A 19471-nucleotide genomic window follows, 5' to 3' on the forward strand; every position below is an offset into this window, starting at 1 on the left:
TAATTTGGATATGATAAGGTTTAATGAGATACTTCCACAGTGTTGACAAATGAAATAAAGGGTCCTTTCTCATCCCCCCTACCATGTCTTCTGAATTCATCTTCATGTAAAATCACATCATTTTTCCACACTCTGGTCTAAAGTTCCATTGTAAATATGAGGGTGCTTATTTGATTAGGTCACTCAATAGTGCAACACTAAAGCTTTGGGCCCAATATTGCCTGTAGACATGTGACGTAACTGGAATATCTCTATCCCAACCTCAGTCAGGGCCAGAATTGTTATGAAGCCACCTGGCTTTTTTCTCTGCAGCCTCTTGCCTTTCCACATAAAATGAGTGGTGATTTTAGTGTTTCTGGAATTTTGTGATATTTCTGCAGTGTTCTCTTTCTTGAGGAAATATACATGACTCTATACATTAGCACTTCTGGTCAGGAAATTTTCGTTAATCTGCCAGGAGATCTATCAGATCAGTTTACCCTCTTTCCTCTTCTATCTGTCTTCTCAAATTATTCACACCTTTAAAATTTCTTAGAAATATTTTTTTGATTCACCTCATCTGCAGACCTAATTGCTTCATGCCCACACAGCCAGCCGAGAATGTCTGCATAGAGCCTACTCTCTCTCATAAAAGCTTCCCACAGTTTGTAGCTCCTTATCTTCTGTAGTCAAGAAAATCTCTCTGACCCCACACTTTTATATCCCCCAGCTCTCAGTCTCCTATCCCCAATCACCAATCAAATGATTATTTAATATTTCCCATAAACATGCAAGGCTCAGTGGAATATACTGTGCCAAAACCACTACGAAATCTGTGTCCTAAAGATTTCACATTCTGATGTCTCTCTGGTTGTTATAAACACATTAAGATGATAACCCCATGTTGGTGCCATGAAAAAGTACAGTCCAAGAGGGCAGCATTGCTTCCAGATTTTTCAGAAGGGGCTGTTTCAGTCATGTAGCTCATGTGAGTCAGAATTCAGACCCTTCATCGAACAGTCTGCACTAAGCAGACCTGCCCCTGACACACTGCAGCTCTCCGTTAAGCCAACGAGAGCCTCTGGGCTGTGTGAGTCATCCTTTCCCAGGTTATTAAGGCTTAGATAGAGATTTGATAAAAGACAGTCTAAGTTGTTATAGCTAGTTCACTTAACCCTTCATTTGGAAGTCTATCACCCCACAGTTTTCTAGTTCTTGCCAGAAAGACATCCTAGCAAAGCATATGGATGCCCTACTGAATGTATAACTAGGCATTTAAATAGTACTGGATGATAAAAGAGAAATTTTACAATTAATTCTTCAAGTAGTTTGAGGGAAAGAGCAAAATAAAGGGTGTGAGCTTTCTAGACAGTCAGAATGACATTTGAGTCACAGCTTACTCGGGGCAAGTTTCTCATTTTCTCTGAGTCTCAGTTTCCATTTATGCAAAATGGGGGTAATAATACATCACGTATAATTCTTGATAGAATTAAATACAAAACACAAACTGCAGGATGCAGGCACCTCATAAGCCTTTCCCACTTGTGAAGTATGTGATCATACTTTTACAATCACAGCTCTTCTGCTAGGCTGCTTACATGAACACTTCATATTTGAGAAGAGTCAACATGCTTATGTCAGTGGCCTTTCCCCTGGGACTGATATAGATTCAGAATTTGTCCTGCTGTCCTCTGCTTCCTCCAGTCTTAGCTAAAGAAAGTACGATAAAGCAATACTTTAGATCAGTTTCAAGTTTGCTTATAAGATATGGAACATTCAGGAACTTGAAGATTCCTAAATCTGCTAGGGGCTAACATGGAGGCACCAAACAGAGAGAGAGAGAGAGAGAGAGAGAGAGAGAGAGAAAAGATATACAACTTAGCTTAGAAACTACCAATATGGTCAAACCTGACTCATTCATTTTTATGTTAGCAGAATCCTACAGATGATGTCCAGGAAGGCAAGGGAGGATTTTGGAGCTGGACATTTCAGGTTTTCTGAGCCATGCTAGTCTTCTCAGTTTTCTCTCTCTACACCTTCATATGTTAAGAGGCTGAGTTTGTGAGTATCAGGAAGGAGTGTGTATGGGGTGGGGGGAGGAGGTGGTGGTGGTGCTTGGGCTGGCAGTGTATTTCATTTAAGAAAGAGTAAGATGGGCAGACCCGGTGGCTCAGCAGTTTAGCGCCACCTTCAGCCCAGGGTGAGATCCTGGAGACCTGGGATCAAGTCCCATGTCAGGTTCCCTGCATGGAGCCTGCTTCTCCCTCTGTCTATTCTCTGCCTCTCTCTCTCTCTATGTCTTTCATGCATAAATAAGTAAAATCTTAAAAAAAAAGAATAAGATGTAAGGCGGAATTAATGATTCATTGCTCTGTATTTTATTCAGTGCTTAAGCAGTCCATATTTTCTGCATTATTGTCATGTTATCTTAGAATTACAATCTAGGGATGCCTGAGTGGCTCAGTGGTTGAGCATCTGCCTTCGGCCCAGGGTGTGATCCTGTAGTCTCGGAATCGAGTCCCACATCAGGCTCCCTTTCTCTCTCCGCCTATGTCTCTGCCTCTCTCTCTCTCTGTGTCTCTAATGAATAAACGAATAGAATCTTAAAAAAAAAAAAAAAAAAAAAGAATTACAATCTAGAGAACTTGATTTGTGCCCTATGTACCATATCTTTAGGTCACTAAATATTGTACAGCTACATGAGAAATTTGGAAAATCACTGTTACCTGTTGTTGACTTTTTTGAACCAAGAAGTAAACAAACAATCTTAAAACAAAATAATCAGAACTGTGTCTGGATCTCACTTTGAGATACAAGTATTTTTTAACACACTATTTAAAGGCTGCTATCAACTGGGTGGTCTCTTTATTGTATTTTCTTTTCCAAAGTTAATTGACTATAAATTCACTTTTAAAAATCCTGCTGTATCTAGCCTTAGCACAGGAAAAAGAAAAAAAAATAACCTGCTATATGACATTATGTCACATTATTAAAATATTACTGATCAAACTCTACTCATATCTGAAACTTGTAAGTCTAAACAGTTGCATATGAATGTACAAGATTAGAAACTTGCTATTAAAAAGAGAGAGCTTTCCAAAGGAGACATATAGGAGGCCAAGAGACACACTAATAGATGTTCAAAATCATTAATCCCCAAGGAAAAGCAAATCAAAACCACAATGACGAATCATCTCATACCAGTTAGAATCACTAGAATAAAAAAGACAAGAAATAACAAGTGCTGATGAGGATATGGAGAAAAGGGAACCTAGTGCGCTATTCGTGGGAATGTAAATTGGTGTAGCTACTGTGGAAACCAGTAGAGACATTCCTCAAAAACTTAAAAATAGAAATATCACATGAACCAGTAATTCCACTACTGGGTATTTACCCAAAGAAAATGAAAATGCTAATACAAAAAAAGCACTCCTACATTTATTGCAGCATTATTTATAATCACCAAGATATGGATGCAGCCCAAGTGCCCATCAATAGATGAATGGATAAAAAAGATGTAAGATATATAAAAACTTCTATGTGAGATATATGATATATACATATGTGAGATATATGATATACATATATACACATATATAATGTGTATATATATGCATGTATATACACACACACAATGGATATAAACATATACATATATAGTGTATATATGTGTGTGTATATATATATATACACATACATACACACAATGAAATATTACTCAGACATAATAAAGAATGGAATCTTGCCATTTGTGATAGCACAGGCGGACCTAGAGAGCATTACGCTAAGTGAAATAAGTCAGGCAAAGAAGACAAATATATGATTTCACTTATACGTGAATTCTAAAAAAAAACAAAAAAAAACAAAATAAATGAACAAACACACAAATGAAAACAGATTCTTAAATACAGAAAACAAACTGGTAATTACCAGAGGGGAAGTGGGTTGGGGGAGGGTGAAGTAGACAAAGAGGATTAAAAGATACAAACTTCCAGTTCTAAGATAAATAAGTCACAGAGATGAAAGGTACAGCATAGGGAATATAGTCAATAATTTTAATACTATTGTATGGTGACAGAAGGTGACTGCACTTATCGTGGCAAGCACTGAGTGATATATAGAATTGTTGAATCGATATGTTGTATACCTGAAACTAATACAGCATTGCATGTTAATTATACTTCAATAAAAAAGAGAGAGACGACTTTACATTGATCCTCTCTTATTGTTAAGCATCTAAGTGATATATGAAATTTTAGATAACTACGGGGTAGAAGATAAAATTAGTTACAGCTTCAGAAATTAAATGTTGTAACATTTTGGGTCGTTCTAACTACTATATATATTTTTATATATATAATATAATTTAGTCAATAAGAAAAGTATTTATACTTTTGAGTCACAGATGATACTTGTTTTTAGTTACAGTGAATGTGGACCCAAATGACAACCAGGAGTAGGGAGATTTTCAGTCTGTGCCCCTAGACTGGGTTTTCTGCTTATGACAATCTTGCAAAATCTAGTGTTGAGGGTCAGGAATGTTAGAATTGGGAAGAAACAAAGCCATCTGGTGAAGGAAAAAACTAGAAATCTCAAACCTAGAACCCATGGTTTGGGGAGAGAAGGATTGTAATTTTAAAATAACAAACTTTTTTTTGTTTATTCCAAACAATTATTTATTTTAAATTTTTAATAATTTTTTTTTAAAAATTAGGAATAAAAACTTGGAGTAGATAGGTGGCCATTCTATGTTCAGCCTAAAATTTCATCATTAAAGAAAGGAATAGGGCAGCCTGGGTGGCTCAGCGGTTTAGCACCTGCCTTCAGCTCAGGGTGTGATCCTGGAGTCCTGGGATCCAGTCCCACATCAGGCTCCCTGCATGGAGCCTGCTTCTCCCTCTGCCTGTATCTCTGCCTCTCTCTCTCTCTCTCTCTCTCTCTCTGTCTCTCATGAATAAATAAATAAAATCTTTTTTAAAAATTTAAAAAATAAAGAAAAGAATAATAGAGGATGTGAAGGTGATCTGGCTGTGGTATCTGTCACCCCACTGATGATGGCCAATTTGATTCGGCTGATCTGGCAGGCTAGGCTGGTGTCTCCTTCCTCCCTCAAATCTCCATGTGCATCCCTCCTGAGGCTTTGTGCTCCATGGAGGAAGGTGATCTTCCCCCCATAGAGGAGGAGGATTCAGTCAAGGGTAAATGAGTAGCTGCATCCCCCTGCTAGACCTCCAAACAAATTCTCAAGGTCCATTCGTAGTAGAACGTAGGGTAATCGAGTTTCTAAGCCTCCAGACACATTCAAATGGGGCACTGCCTTTCTTAAGAAAAGAAATAAAAACAAACAAACAAACAAAAAGAATGAGAGAATCACAAGATGAAGCCATGAAAAATTGATCCCAAATTCATCTCTAGGCTCACACTGGGACCAATGCCATAGACTGTCCCCATTTAAATCCTTCTGGGTAGCAAATCACAAAAATTCTTTAAATTGCTCTCTGCAATATTAAGCAACTATTATTGTCTGAAAGTTTTCCTTAGAGATGAACTCCTTTCTCATAGTACATGTTAAAAACCATTAGTTTTCACTGGAAATAAAATCAGCCAGATTCCAAACTCCATGGGATAAAGAGAAAGTACCGAAGAGAAAACAAAGTTTAAGTGATGTTGAGAGTATATTTCCATAAGTGATGAGCCTATTCTAAACATTCTCAGTAGTGTTCTTCATAATGGATTCAGAGCAAAGAAAATGGATTTGTACCGGATTTAGTCCTGTGTCTCAAGACATACCTGGGCAACTGACAATCACTTAGTGTACTTATATACAAGCTGGCAAATTCAAAGTCTGTGCATCAAGCAATACCATCATAGAATTCTTTCAATCAATGTGAACTTTTATTTATTTGATGCTTATAACCAAATGAGAATGTTTAACTGGAAGCACGCAATTACTCTGATGCTAAACCTTAGTGTAAAAAAATATGGAGTAGGCATGTGCTAATAAGGTAGGCTTGGGGTTCATAAAAGTCCAGAACTATTTGTTAACTGAAGAAGAGATCATAAATCAAAGGGAAAAAATAAAGTACTTATATGTGGCTTTAGGGTCCTGTGTTCTGAAATGGCCTAGTCTATATGCTAACATTATACATGGATAAATGCTTTACATCTGCTACTACCTCAGTCGTATTTAGAAGAGGAACAGTCCTGTCTATAAAGTGTTTCAGTTCCTGCAGAAAACACCACATAAATATATGGTAATGTATTATTATCATTATATAGAGCAGAGGCCAAAAACATCTTGCCAAAGTGATCCTCTAAAATTTTACACCTATTTCATGCATTAAAAAAAGAAATGTGTAGCATATGCTTTCACTTATTTTACGATTAGCTCATCAAATTTGTGTTCTGTGAGGACAGAAAGCCAAAAAGCCTGTGTCTCTCAAGACCTTCCTCCGCCCCTATGCCTGCCTCCTCATCCAGCATTGTTTTTAAAAGATCTGGTCTCATAGGTCCTCAGAAGCAAAATTAAATTCAAACAAAATAATAATAACTTGCATTTGTGTTGATCTTTAAAGTTTACAAAGTGCTTTCACATAATCTCATTTGATTCTCATAACTACTCTCTGGGGTTTGCAGGGCAGGGAATAGTATTCCCATTTTAGAATTGTGGAAACTGATACAGAGAAGAAAGGCTCATGGCTTGCTTCAAATTATCCAGTTAATAACCAGCAGAACTGGGTCTTAAACCCAAGTCATCTGGACAATTCAATAATAATTTTTGTACTCTAACCAGGCTGCTGTGTAGAGAGGATGCTAAAAGAACTCTTGGGGCAGCTGGGTAGGTCAGTCAGCTAAGCGTCTGAATTTGGATTTTGGCTCAGATCATGACTTCAGGGTTGTGAGATCAAGCCCCGCATCAGGATCCCCACCCAGCATGGAGATTCTCTCTCTCTCTCTGTCCCTCCTCTGCCTCTCTCTCTCTCTAAAATGAATAAATAAACAAACAAATAATTAACTAAAATTATCTTTAATGACCTTTACCTTTATATAATCTCCTGTCCTGGAGTATCCATGGAACCTGTAAATATGATAAGATATTGCTCCTGTGATTATATTACCTTATATGCAAAAGAGATTTTGTAGTTATAGTTAAGATCCCAAATCAGTTGACCTTAATATATGGAAATTGTCTGGGTGGGCTTGACTTCAACATGGGAGCCCTTAAAGTATGGGTCTAGAGGTAAGGGATGGAAGAAGTCAGAGAAATTTGAAGGAGAAAAATGATTTGATGTGAGGGAAATTCTCTGTTGCTGGCTTTGAAGAACATTTCCTCCATGACATGGAATTCTAGCAGCTTCTAGAAGCTGAGACCCCCACCTGTAGCCAGCCAGAAAATGGGGGCCTCAGGTTTTCAACTGGAAAGAACTGAATTCCATTAATAGCCTGAGCTTGGCAGTGAATTCTCCAAAGCCACTAGATAAGAATCCAGGCTGACTAACGTCATGATTTTAGCCTCATATGCCATGAACAGAAAACCCAGTCACACCGTGCTGAACTTCAAACCTACGGAACTGTGACATAATAAATAGGTATTGTTTTAAGCTGCTCAATTTATGCTAATTTGTTATACAGCAATAGAAAACTAATAACCTGCCACTCATAAATATTTATTGAATGCTTATTATATGCAAGACAATATTTTCTATTTCAGATCATTTTATTTTATGTCTTGTCTAGAGGGTCAATTTAGACAAAACCAGAAACAAACAAAAATCCCAGACTTGCTATGGTAATATTAATATTTTTCCTTACTTGTAGGAATATAAAGAATTGCATTTTCTGTCCTCTTGAGGGTAAGCATGACTATGTATCTTATTCTGGCCAACAAAATGAAGGGAAATTGACCTATGTCTCTTCCTGGACAGTGGCCTTAATTTTCCATGTTCTCTTTCCCTGTTGCAGCAAACCCAAAATCTCTGGATGAGAAGGAAGTATTCTATGATGAGGAACACCTGTCGACCTGGGTCTGGGGAGCAGAACTTCCCACCAATCTGCATTGGGCATACGAAGAAGCTGAGATATAAGCCTTTGTTCTTTCCAGCCTCTGTGATTGCTTTGTTGTTTGCTTCCATAACCTAACCTAGCCTGTCCTGATTGACACATTTGCCTTGAATGTACTAGACCAGCATGTAGTACTGAACCTCATAAACACTGAATGCCATCCTGCTACATTAGGAATGAAAGCCAAGTTCTCTGTTCTCAGGACCTTCTGCTGAATATGTTTTGGGTAAGAAAAAAAAAGAGCTTTATTTATTACCATTTTTCCCTCCAAGTAGGTGAGAAATGAAGAAAGGGATGGGAGAAAGTGGGATAAGACCCAGGAGAAAAGGAAAACAAGAAATAGCATGTCGCTCCCTGACTGAGCAACAGTTACTGACTGGCTACAGTTAGACTTTATGAGGTCCCCAAATATCAGTAAAGACAGACCCACTTTCTTTCTTTTTTAAAAATTTTATTTATTTATTCATGAGAGACACAGAGAGAGAAAGGCAGAGGAAGAAGCAGTCTCCCCATGGGGAGCCTGATGCAGGACTCAATCCCAGGACCTTAGGATCATGCCCTGAGCCAAAGGCAGATGCTCAACCATTGAGCCACCCAGGTACCCTAGACCCACTTTCCATAAGGCATTGAAACAAGTCAGTCATTAGTGTAAAATGAATTTAAATGAAGAAATCATGTATTAAATATTTTAAGGTGGATCTCTTCTCTAGCTTTGCTGGAACACACTATCTCGATTGGGGAGAAAGAATTCAAGATTGTAAGCAAACTTTCATGTGAGTTTTCACACTTCACATTTCTCAGCTTTATTTCTGTGTAAGACCTACAATATAGGTCTATATAATAGCTAAGTTGAAGAAGCAGTTTTTATATTCCTATTAGAACACATTCACCAACAAATATAACAAATCTTTTCATTTTGTTTGTAACTATCCTTATAATCATTCATCAGCTATCTGTTTGTTTGTTTTTTTAAGCAGGAGCATTAGATGAAATATTTCATCCTTGTTAAGATAGTCATTAAGGTTTAAGAATTTTAAGTAAACTAAATGGGAAAAAGTTGGTCTCCTTAACTATACACAACAAAATTATTTTGAAAATAAACTTTTTTGGGTAAATTCCATATAACTGCTAACAAGTAGAGGTCAAAGTAAGCATCTGTCAAAAACATTATTTTAAGAAGTTTTGATATGAAGCAGGAAAACTCCACATAATGTTTAAGCTCTTGGTTTCCAGGCTCATTTCATCATCACTATTTTTCCATTTATTCACTAAGCAGATTAATCAACTCTATAAGGAGTTTCTTCATCTGTTTATAAAGTTTTTCAAATAGATTTTTCAAACTAAAAGAGGATTTCTTTAGAAACTTGAGAAACTTTCTTTTAAAACTTGTGATTCTGGAAACCAAAATTAAAATGGACTGTTTTATGTTTCCTTTAGTTACTTTTCTTTCTTAAAGTAAAAAAAAGAGAAAGATAATCTTAAAAGCATGGTTTGATTTTCCATACCTTTGCAAATCATGTTTTTTTATATCAACATAATTCTGAAGAAATTAAAAGTTGAATATCCTTCAAGATCTCTCTCTCTCCCTCCCTCTCTCTCTCTCTCTAATATTATAAAATCAGCATCTTCAATGGAAGATATGACTTCCATGGTACAATAAATAGGTATAGACTGTGAATTCTGAAGACAACTCCAAATGCAGTGAACTTTGAAATAAAGAATGAGCCTCATCAAATCCAGTTTTTGGCCTGAGTAGGGGGAAGGATACACCAGAAAGATAAAGGAGAGCAAGACTGCATAAAACAAGTATCTGGTACCTCATGAAGTTTCCCATACTTTCCCCATTGCCATGTTCAAGTTCTTCATCAGCACGTTAATTTCATACTACCAGATGATTTTTCCTTAAATGATCAAATTTTCCCTTCAGAAAATACATGCAATAACTAATTCTCATCTGGCCATGAAACAAGTGTGCTGTTGAAGGCATAAAAGGGCCAAGCTTTTAAGTGTGAATTTTTTCCTTTCCTCCACAAAAGAAACATACATTTAGTATTTCTTTATTTAAAGACATGCCCGCCCACAAACATCTGAGAAACATCTGTAGACAAAATGCCAAAATGCATAGTCGAATTTTGACTCACACCTCACCACCCACCAAGACCCCTGTCAACTCACAATAAACACCTTTCTAGCATCTGCCCCAGAGAAAGAAACGCCACATTACCCAAAGGTCAGAGCAAACAGATGTCACTTATTGCAGACCCTAATCATATCCATATCCAACCTTAGGCGGTCTGTAGTGAAAGCCGACTTCTGGAGTAGACGTTCCTTCAGCTAGAGACACTCATCCCTATGCCCTCCCTCCCTCTCACTGAAGCAAGGGGGCCATAGAAGCGATTGTCTCTAAGGGCTGTCCCTGCACCCAGCTGACACATCTCATGATTGAGCACAGAGGCAAGAAAAGCAGCAGGAAATTCTTCATGGTTGGCCAGCACCTTAGCAGTCTTTCTGCTTCTCATTTTGACATATCTGGATATTCTTTCAAGGGAAGGCCCTGCATCAACCTCTCTGATTTCCTGTGGCAGACTTAAGACTGCTCTTCACCGTTCTCATGGCCTTTTGTACACATCTCTACACCTTCATTTAAAGCCTTCATCCTATTGAATGATACCAGTTTACATCTCTGACCTCCATGAGACTGAGTTTCAGTTGGAGGAAGGAAGGAAGGAAGGAAGGAAGGAAGGAAGGAAGGAAGGAAGGAAGGAAGGAAGCAGAGGGAGGATAAGGAAGTTATATGGAGAGGCTTAATGAAGCAACAGTGTTAGCAGTGCAATTTAGTGGGGTTTTTTTGTCTTTATAAACCAATAAAGCACAAAGCTCAATTCAATAATGATATGTTCAGTGTCTGTAAGAGATTCTTATTTATTTATTTATGTATTTATTTAAAGATTTTTAAATTTGAGCCATATCTATGGTGGGGCTTGAGCTAACAACCCCAAGTTTCAGAGTCACATACTCTACCCACTGAGCCAGCTAGGCATCCTTTGTAAGAGATGTTTTAAAAGAAGAAAAGTGTAGATTTTTTTGTTGTTGTTTCCTTTGTCTTCTGGTTTCTGGTTGGATTTGGCCAATGAGAGACAATGAGAGGAAGTTAGAGATTAGAAGGCTTGGGGGAAATGAGATCAGGGTATTTCTTTCTCTTTAGTTGTTTGTGAATCTCTACTAAAGGCCACAGTCCCTATCAGATGACCACTACACTCTCCTTCCCTTGTCTCTTTAGCCCTATGGGTAGTACCAGCTTCCCAACATTGCTTGTCCCAGAGTACCACACTGTCCCTTATTGATTTTCCTAAAACTTGCTCATATCTGTGTAAATACCCCTTCATTTCATTCGACTTAATTATCTTGCTGAAGAGTGCCATTTGTTTTCCTATGGGACCCTGACTGAGATAGTAAGACACATTTTCTACCTTCAAGAATTATTTGAGTAGGCAAATGAAGTTAAATACACAAATAAAGATTATTCAAGGAGAAATACAATGAGGATCATAAATAATTTAGAAATTAAAAGATAAGCACAAAGGTTCAAATCTTAAAAGTTTATACTTGAAAGAATTGAAAAATTCTTTCCCATGATTGCAAATAAGAAATTTGGAAATGGCTTATAGTTGAATGTGATAGAAAAATAAAGCAAAAAAAAAAATTGAGGAACATAGCTCACTTTTCATAACAACTTTCATTCTCTGCCAGCCTCAAACTCATGTAGATGCAGACACTATATAGATGTAGCCCAAAGGGTCAGCACTTACCAGTTCTTGAGACAGCCCTGTCCACATCTGTCCATATACCAGGAGCTCTATTCCCAATGACTAAGATCTGGAGGCAGTTATGCTGTCATCCTAGTACTTGGTGATCCTGGAGTGGCTTCACATGCTCCCTGAAATTTTCTATCCTGTTGACTGAACATCTGTTTTCTGTGTGTTTGTGTACCAGTTTTTCCCTAGAAAAACTAGAACATTAGACCAAAGATTGGAGCCCTCCAGCCAAGTCTTGTCAACTTACCTCCCCTGGAGACTGAACAGTGCTTTAAGATTGGACTCTCCTCCAACCATGACAGCAACCACTTCTACTTATTAACTATTTTTGCCAGATGCTCCTTTTATATTGTTGGTAAGTCTCACAAGAACCATTTGAGGTATGTAGCATTGTCTACCTTGGTAGATAAACCACAATTCAGAATTAGAAAAATCTAATGACTTAATCAAAGCCAAATAGCTAACAAGTAGAAAAGCAGGTGTCTCTTATTCTTCTCTTATTCTAGAATTTATGATCTTCACACTGTATTTCACTGCCTCTTCTCTGGAACTTTGGCACTATTCACTCATCACCCTTAGGGTCTCCTCTTCCATAGGTAGCAGTGCATGGGATCCTCAGAGGTAAATGCCAGACCAGACTGGACCTGGATTTGGACAACTGGGGAAGAAGGAGACTTTGCTCCACTGTCCCAACTCTACTTAGAACAGCTTTATTCTCCTTACAGACATTAAGATTTCATTTTAGATCATATGGTATTTTTATGACAATCCTACAAAGCTCCAGCTCCAGCATTATCTCTAGGGCTCCTTTAAATACATTTTTTCTCTTATGAGAAAAGATAGATGCATTAAAATGTACATTTTTAGGGACTTTTTTGTACAAACATAACTACCCTGAAAACTCATCATGATAATATTGATTTTTAGAGAAGTTTAATTTCATTCCTGATCACCAGAATTCATAGACATGAGGTATAATATCCCTAAGAGTTTGAAAATTTTATTTAATTGTAAGCAACTCTTGTTTTCTGAATTAAAGGATCCCATTGAGGCATAATGGGACTTCTTGATTTCCTTTCCCCTGCCTTCTAAATTTTTCAAATAAAATGTATCAAATCAAAATAATTATCCAAGGGAGATAGTGAAAAAATTATTATTAAACATCTCTGTGTACATAATATAACATTGGTCTTCACATAGTATATCCAATTTTTAAATATAAAATAGTTGATTTTATAACTCTTAAAATGTTTGTTGATTATTTAGAAAAGTAAGAAGTGTCCTTTCTGGATGAAGTTTTCTTTAAAAGAATTGATGAAGTGTCTCCTTGTTCCTTCACATCTTGTTTCTTCAAGTCCCTATTTAAAAGTTATTTACAGACTTGCCCTTTTGTATGGACTTCTCTGGGTCCATTCAGTATGAAAGACTATTATTATAATATGTAGGCAATACTATATACAGGCAAAGCAATGCTAGCTGCTGTAACAAACAAAGCATCAAAATGTATGAAGGTTCAAATACAATAGAAGCTTATTTCTCATTCTCATAAATTTCCAAATTGGCATTTTTTTCAAGAGACAACATATGAACCCAGACCCTTTTTTTCTTGTGCCTATATCATATTCAACATATCCAAAGTGTTCCCTGTACATTTGCCTCAAAGCAGTGGAAATGGACATAGCATGAAGAGGGTACTGCATGAAGGATTTTATAGGCCAGTCCTGAAATGGTAAAATCATCTCTGTTTACATCCCAGTGCCTGGAACTTGGTCTTAGGGTCATATCTAAATACCATGGAGACTGGGAAATGTAGTCTAGCTGTGTGTCCAGAAAGAAGAGGAAATAGGTTTATTGAGTCTACAATGTGGTTTCATAGTCAGACAGACCTGGGTTCAAATTCTAGCCCTGCAAATAATTCTCATGTGAGTCTTCATGCCTCAATTTCCTTACCTTTTAAGGGATAATAAAATCTATTTCAGCAATTGTTGCTAAGCTTGAATAGAATAATAAATATATAATGATTACCACATAGTATTTTTAATTGATTCTGAAAAGACAAGATGCATTTTGTTTTATGATCATACAGATTTGTGTAATTATGGATTTTACCTGGTCCCCGACAAGGTTTGTGATATTAAAGGGCCCCCCTTAATATTTTGAATATTCAACAATATTTTACAAATACATCCATGTTGCTTAGCAATTTTAATTAAACATTAAAAAATACCATAAACTATTGGTAATGTATCTTTTACTGATTGTCCATGTTTTAGGTAACCCTTACCAACATTTTACAAAACCATACTGAGAATTGACTTTTTTTCTATTTCACCATAGTTGGTTTGGTGAATGGATACAATTTTGGGGAACTAAAAATAATGGCCACAATTTAATTCAACCAAAATAATGGCTTTTAAATCCTGTGACCACAATAAGGAGATAAACTCTGAAAATTCTCTTCAAAGGCGAAAAGGTTGCCAGTCTTAAGTGCTAAACCTTTATGCGTAATCCAGGTTCAGAAAAGCATTTTGCCATTTCAAAATCGGAAGTCACCCCCAAACCAAAAACTTAGCATAAATGAAAAGAATTATCAGGATTATTTTTTGATAGACTACACAAATCATATATATTCACCTCCCTTTATCCCCTAAATAAATTTTATCCTTTGTGGGTTTTTTTCTTTCCTTTTATTTCTTTTCTTTTTTCTTTCTCCTCCTCCTCTTTCTTCTTCTAATTTTTTTTTTTTTTTTGTACCAGCAGCAGTGGGATTTTTGCCAGAACTGAACTCAGCCGCTTCCTTGGGAATGTTGTCCAGTTGCTAATTTCACTACCGGAACTGTGTTCCTTTGCGTCCTGGCCTATTTCCATGCATGCTTCCACTGGAATAAAGGGTCTGACAGTTCTGTGGATAATGGTAAACATATGCAGCCAATGCTGTGCAGTTCTTTTAGAGCCAGAAAGCATTAGTAGGTATTTCAGTTGCTGGCAACAAAAAAAACAATGTAAGGCACTTCATCAAACACCAGAACCCAAAGAAAACTACACATCAATGATTTTAATACACAGCAAGTTTCTTCTTTCATCCTTTCTTTTCTAAGTCATTGGCTAATTAAAAATGAAAGTCAGACTATTATGACAACCTAATTCCAAACTTTAAAACTACAGGGGAAAAGGTTGGGTTGAGAGGGAAAGAGAATATTACAACTTGTTTATTTTGGATACTATTCCCATTTCAAGTTAGGCTTTTTGATTCTTTAAGTGTACAAGAGAACTTTGACTTTCCTGAGTACACAAGGGAAAAATTACATATTGTGATGTCATTGCCTTGAGGATTTCCCATACCACTGAGTACATTAGTCACACTGTCAATGTCAAGGAGATATAAAAGAAAAAGGGGAAAAAGCATATTATCTTCCTATGAGAATCAGTAATGATTTTTCTTTGGATGCATTTATTCAAAATTGTTTCCTAAATTCCAGTGGAATTTAAGAGAGCTATTTTAAAATACATAATGACATCTGTAGCAGGTCATCTTGTGATACTCTATTACCAGCCTAATAAAAACATTACTATGTAATGGTAAATAAGAATAAAATGAAGACTACTTCTGGTTGTGTCTTATTTGCTATATAACTCTGACTCTTTTAGTCATTTTATTATTCTAAATTGTGTATTGGTGATTGCAGGGAGACAGTTTCTTCTAATTATACTAAAAAGTGATAATCCTCCAAAGTTCTTCTATATGATATTAAATTGATTTGGGTGTCCCTAGCCTCTTGATTGTTTGTGCTTGCAAAACCAGCTTAACAGCTGCCTCTTCATTTGCCTAGAAAACCATCTGACACCCCTCGTTGTCTGCTTTGTTTCCTGACTTCTGGTTGATTAGAGTTTCATCCAGTATGATGGAGGACCTGCCTGACCGAATGTCTATAACACAGAGTATAGGGACTCAACCCTAAGCAGGAGCTTTTGTACCTAAACTTAGAATGAATCACCCAGAATCAGACCAAAAGATGAGGAACCAACTGCAGAGACCCAAAAAAAAGAAAATCAGAGATATTTGTCAGACCAAGGAGAATTCTACTTGACTGTAGTTGAATACAAGCTTAAAATGCTAAGTTGGCTCAATTCCCTGGAGACTGATAGACTGTAAATTGAGAGACTGACATATACACCTGATTCAAACAATGATATAAATGAGCCACAGCAAGGAGGACCACTTGAATTTCATTCTAATAGCAAGTTACCCTGGATACATTAGTGGGATGGAGAATAAGCTTCAGAACAGTTGAACCATTTCACAGTTACCCAATGTTGACTTAGATAAGGGTTTCTCAATCTTGGCACTATTGATATTGGGGCCAGACAATTCTTTGTTGTTGGGGATGAAGAGCTGTCCTGTGCATTGTAGGATGTTTAGCAGCATCCCTGTCCTCTACCCACAAGCTGACTATAGTACCTCTAACCTAATTGTGACAATCAAAATTATCTCCAGATATTGTCACATGTCGCTGGGAGAAGGAGAATAAAATTGGCCCTGATTGAGAGACGCTGAATCAGACATACTTGTGTCTGGAGTCTTTGAAATGAGTGGCCTTTTGCTCCAGCAACAGTTTCACACTGTTGGAGTGGTGACCAGAATGGTTGACTGTTGGGAAAAGAGGAAGAGGCTGTGAACTATAGAGAATGGGGTCACTCACAAAATAAACAAGCAAAAAAACTGTTTTACTTACTCTTTGTGACACCCCCCCACACACACACACAATATAACAAATGGCTTTCCTTGTAACAGAAACATTCTGGTGATAATAAGGCCATTTAATTCTTACACATTACATCTCTATAGAGCTGTAGGTATATAGATGCAGGTATAGGTAGGAAGGTATAAATAGTCCTTGAAGCATTTTCCTAGACACAACCTTAAGCAATTCTCTCATCTACCTATAAAGTAAGATTGGCAGGTGTTCTGGTTATTCTCATTTCTTGGCTGAGCAAACTGAGTCTCAGAGAATTTAGGTGATTTCTTCTAAGTTGTACAGAAAAGTTGGTTTCAAATCCAGGGTTCCTATTGTTCTGCCTTCTTTAAAAAATGAAGGTGAGATAGAAAAAGGTGACATATGCTTGTGTCATAAATATATCTAGTTATCTATCCCATGCATAGAGTAAGAAAAGCATCTCTTTCCCTGTGAGAAAGGAAGAAGTTTCAGTATGTGTTGGCTAAGAAGACCCTTGGATTATGTACTCCATGGAGTTCACATCGAATATTTATCAGTTGGGCTCTGGCAGTGTGTTCTCACCAGGAATAAATAAAATAATATTTAATTCTCTCTTCATTAGTATCTAGAATTTGGATCTAATTTGAAGAAAACGAATCATTTTCTCAACTGTGACAATGCTTGAAACAACTTCTTGAACTCATTTAGCTGCCACTGCCACTGATCCTCTTGTTTTGTTTTTTACATCATCAGATTTTGATCAAAGGGTTCACAAAAATTAGAAATACAGAGAGCAGAGCATGCTGTGCGTCAGCTGCTGTAGAGAACAGATGAAACAAACCCCAGGGTTTATCACAGGCCCGGGACTAACTGAGCCAGCAGCTTCAAATATAGCAAACTCTCAAATAATTTCAAATCCTTTTTTATGAGCTTTTATAAAAATAAAGCTGGGTACACACTAGATTAACAAGCACTCTCTGAGATGCAGGGCAACCAAAAGAAGAACATATTGTCTTGCCAGATCAAATGCTGTTTCTTAAAAGTAGACGTATAATAAATATAAGTGACAAAATAGGGAATGAACTTTTTCATGAGTTCTGAAATGATTTTGTGTCAAACACCATCATGATAATCAAGGAGCATTGTTGTTGTCTCATTTGGAAGGGTTTTAAAAACGTTTTTTTATACAACTAATGCATATTCTTTTTTTCTTTTGAAAACAGACATTACAGAGAAAGAACTAGAAACCATCAATAGCCTTTGTCTCTAAGGATGTATATTGCTAATTTTGAGATATTTTATTCTGGTATTTTTACTATGTATTATCACATATAGTTAATGTTAAAATCATCTGTGTACTATCTGATAGATAAAAAGCATGTAAGCCATGAGGCATAAGAATAAAATGGCATCCCTGAACTGATAATACAAACCAGCGACCAGAGAGTCATCACTAACCTGGCACTTTCCCCTGGATTCCTCCACCACTATCTCCTTTGCTCCCTGGTCCCATTCCTTTTTTTTTTTTTTCCCCTGGTCCCATTCCTAAGGGTAACCTCTATCCAGGGGTTCTTATTTGGGGGCAGTTTTATCTCTCAAGAGACATTCCACAATACTTGGACACAATTTTGGTGGTCACCAGTGGGGTAGGGTTTACAACTGGCATCTAGTGAGTAGAGATGGGGGATGCTGCTAAACATCCAATAGTGCATTGGACAGTCTCTGACAACCAAGAATTATTGGCTTTAAGTACCAGTAAGGCTAAGGTTTGTTCTCTCCTGTGTGTTGAATTTATCATGACTGCTTAAAACAATAGCTTTGTCATACATATGATCTAAATTATTTGTCACTTAATTTTGCTGGTTTGAGGTTTTATAAAAATGGTACCATGCTGTATGTAGTATTCTGTGATTTGCTTTCTTTCCTCCTTAACAGTTTGCTTTTAGTTTTTATTTATAATTTTGCTCATTTATTTTCACTGGTGTATACTCCTTCATTGTGTGAAGATGCCACAATGTATTTTTATTCTATTGTCAATGAATGTTTTGTTTTGTTTGTTGCTAATGTGAACTATGCTTCTAAAACATTTTCATGCAAATCTACTGATGTATACTTGCAACAGTTGCTGCAAAGTGTATATCTAGGATTCAAAATGCTAGGTTGTAGGGGATGTAAGCTTAAATGTAAATGGTAATGCAAATTTCAGTGTGACTATAACAATTTATATTCTCATCAGCAAGATACATGGTTTTGCCTTGATCCACATTTCTCCTATATTCAGCATGTTTTGCTAATTTTTGCCAATGTAGGGAGTATTGAAAGGTAAATCAATATGGCCTCAATTTACATCTCCTGAATTATTGGCAAGACTGAGCATCTTTTTATATGTGTATTCACCATGTCTGTTTCTTCTCTGAGGTTCTTGCTTTACTCTGAAGTTTATTAGTGTTTTCCATCTTATTTGTCAGATGAAAAAGCCTTCCCCATTGGGTTGTGACATTTCCTTTATTGTGGAATATGTTCTTCTATATACTAGAGTCTGCTCTAAAGTTATCCATTTTGTTTCATTTATCTGTGACTTCTTTGCCAATATCATATGGCTTTAATCACCAGAATTCTATATTACATTTTATTATATGGTAGTATGAGTGTGACTTCAATATTTCCTTTTTCAGGATTTTATAACCCATTCTCATATCTCTATTTTTATGACCTAGTTTAATATTAAAATTATTTTTGATAAGCCAAGAGTATTTACAAATTTTGATTGGTAAGTAATTTATCTTGAATATTAAGTCTCATTCAGAAATATGGTATATCTTTCTCTTCCTTCACGTCTTTTGAATTACTTCTGTGGTTTACTTCATGAAAGCCACACTTTTTGTTAGTTTTCTCTTCTAG

The 19471-nt window shown here is 36.6% G+C and overlaps 1 long non-coding RNA gene across 4 annotated transcripts in view; it reads left to right on the plus strand.

The window, feature by feature from the left end:
- LOC112658487 (uncharacterized) overlaps nucleotides 1-15454 on the plus strand; it is a 71453-nt gene extending 55999 nt beyond the window's left edge. For 2 of the 4 annotated variants that reach the window (XR_004804423.1, XR_004804425.2), the window contains 4 exons: nucleotides 7798-7832; nucleotides 7942-8266; nucleotides 12034-12210; nucleotides 14616-15454. This is a non-coding gene — a long non-coding RNA (uncharacterized LOC112658487). Of the gene's footprint in view, nucleotides 1-7797; nucleotides 7833-7941; nucleotides 8267-12033; nucleotides 12211-14612 lie in introns of all 4 variants that reach the window. The other 2 variants (XR_004804427.1, XR_003135737.2) reach the window with 2 other exon arrangements.
- Nucleotides 15455-19471: the final 4017 nt, after the last annotated feature.

Source organism: Canis lupus, chromosome 12 (genome assembly GCF_003254725.2).
Source record: "Canis lupus dingo isolate Sandy chromosome 12, ASM325472v2, whole genome shotgun sequence".
NCBI classification, from domain to species: Eukaryota; Metazoa; Chordata; class Mammalia; order Carnivora; family Canidae; genus Canis; species Canis lupus.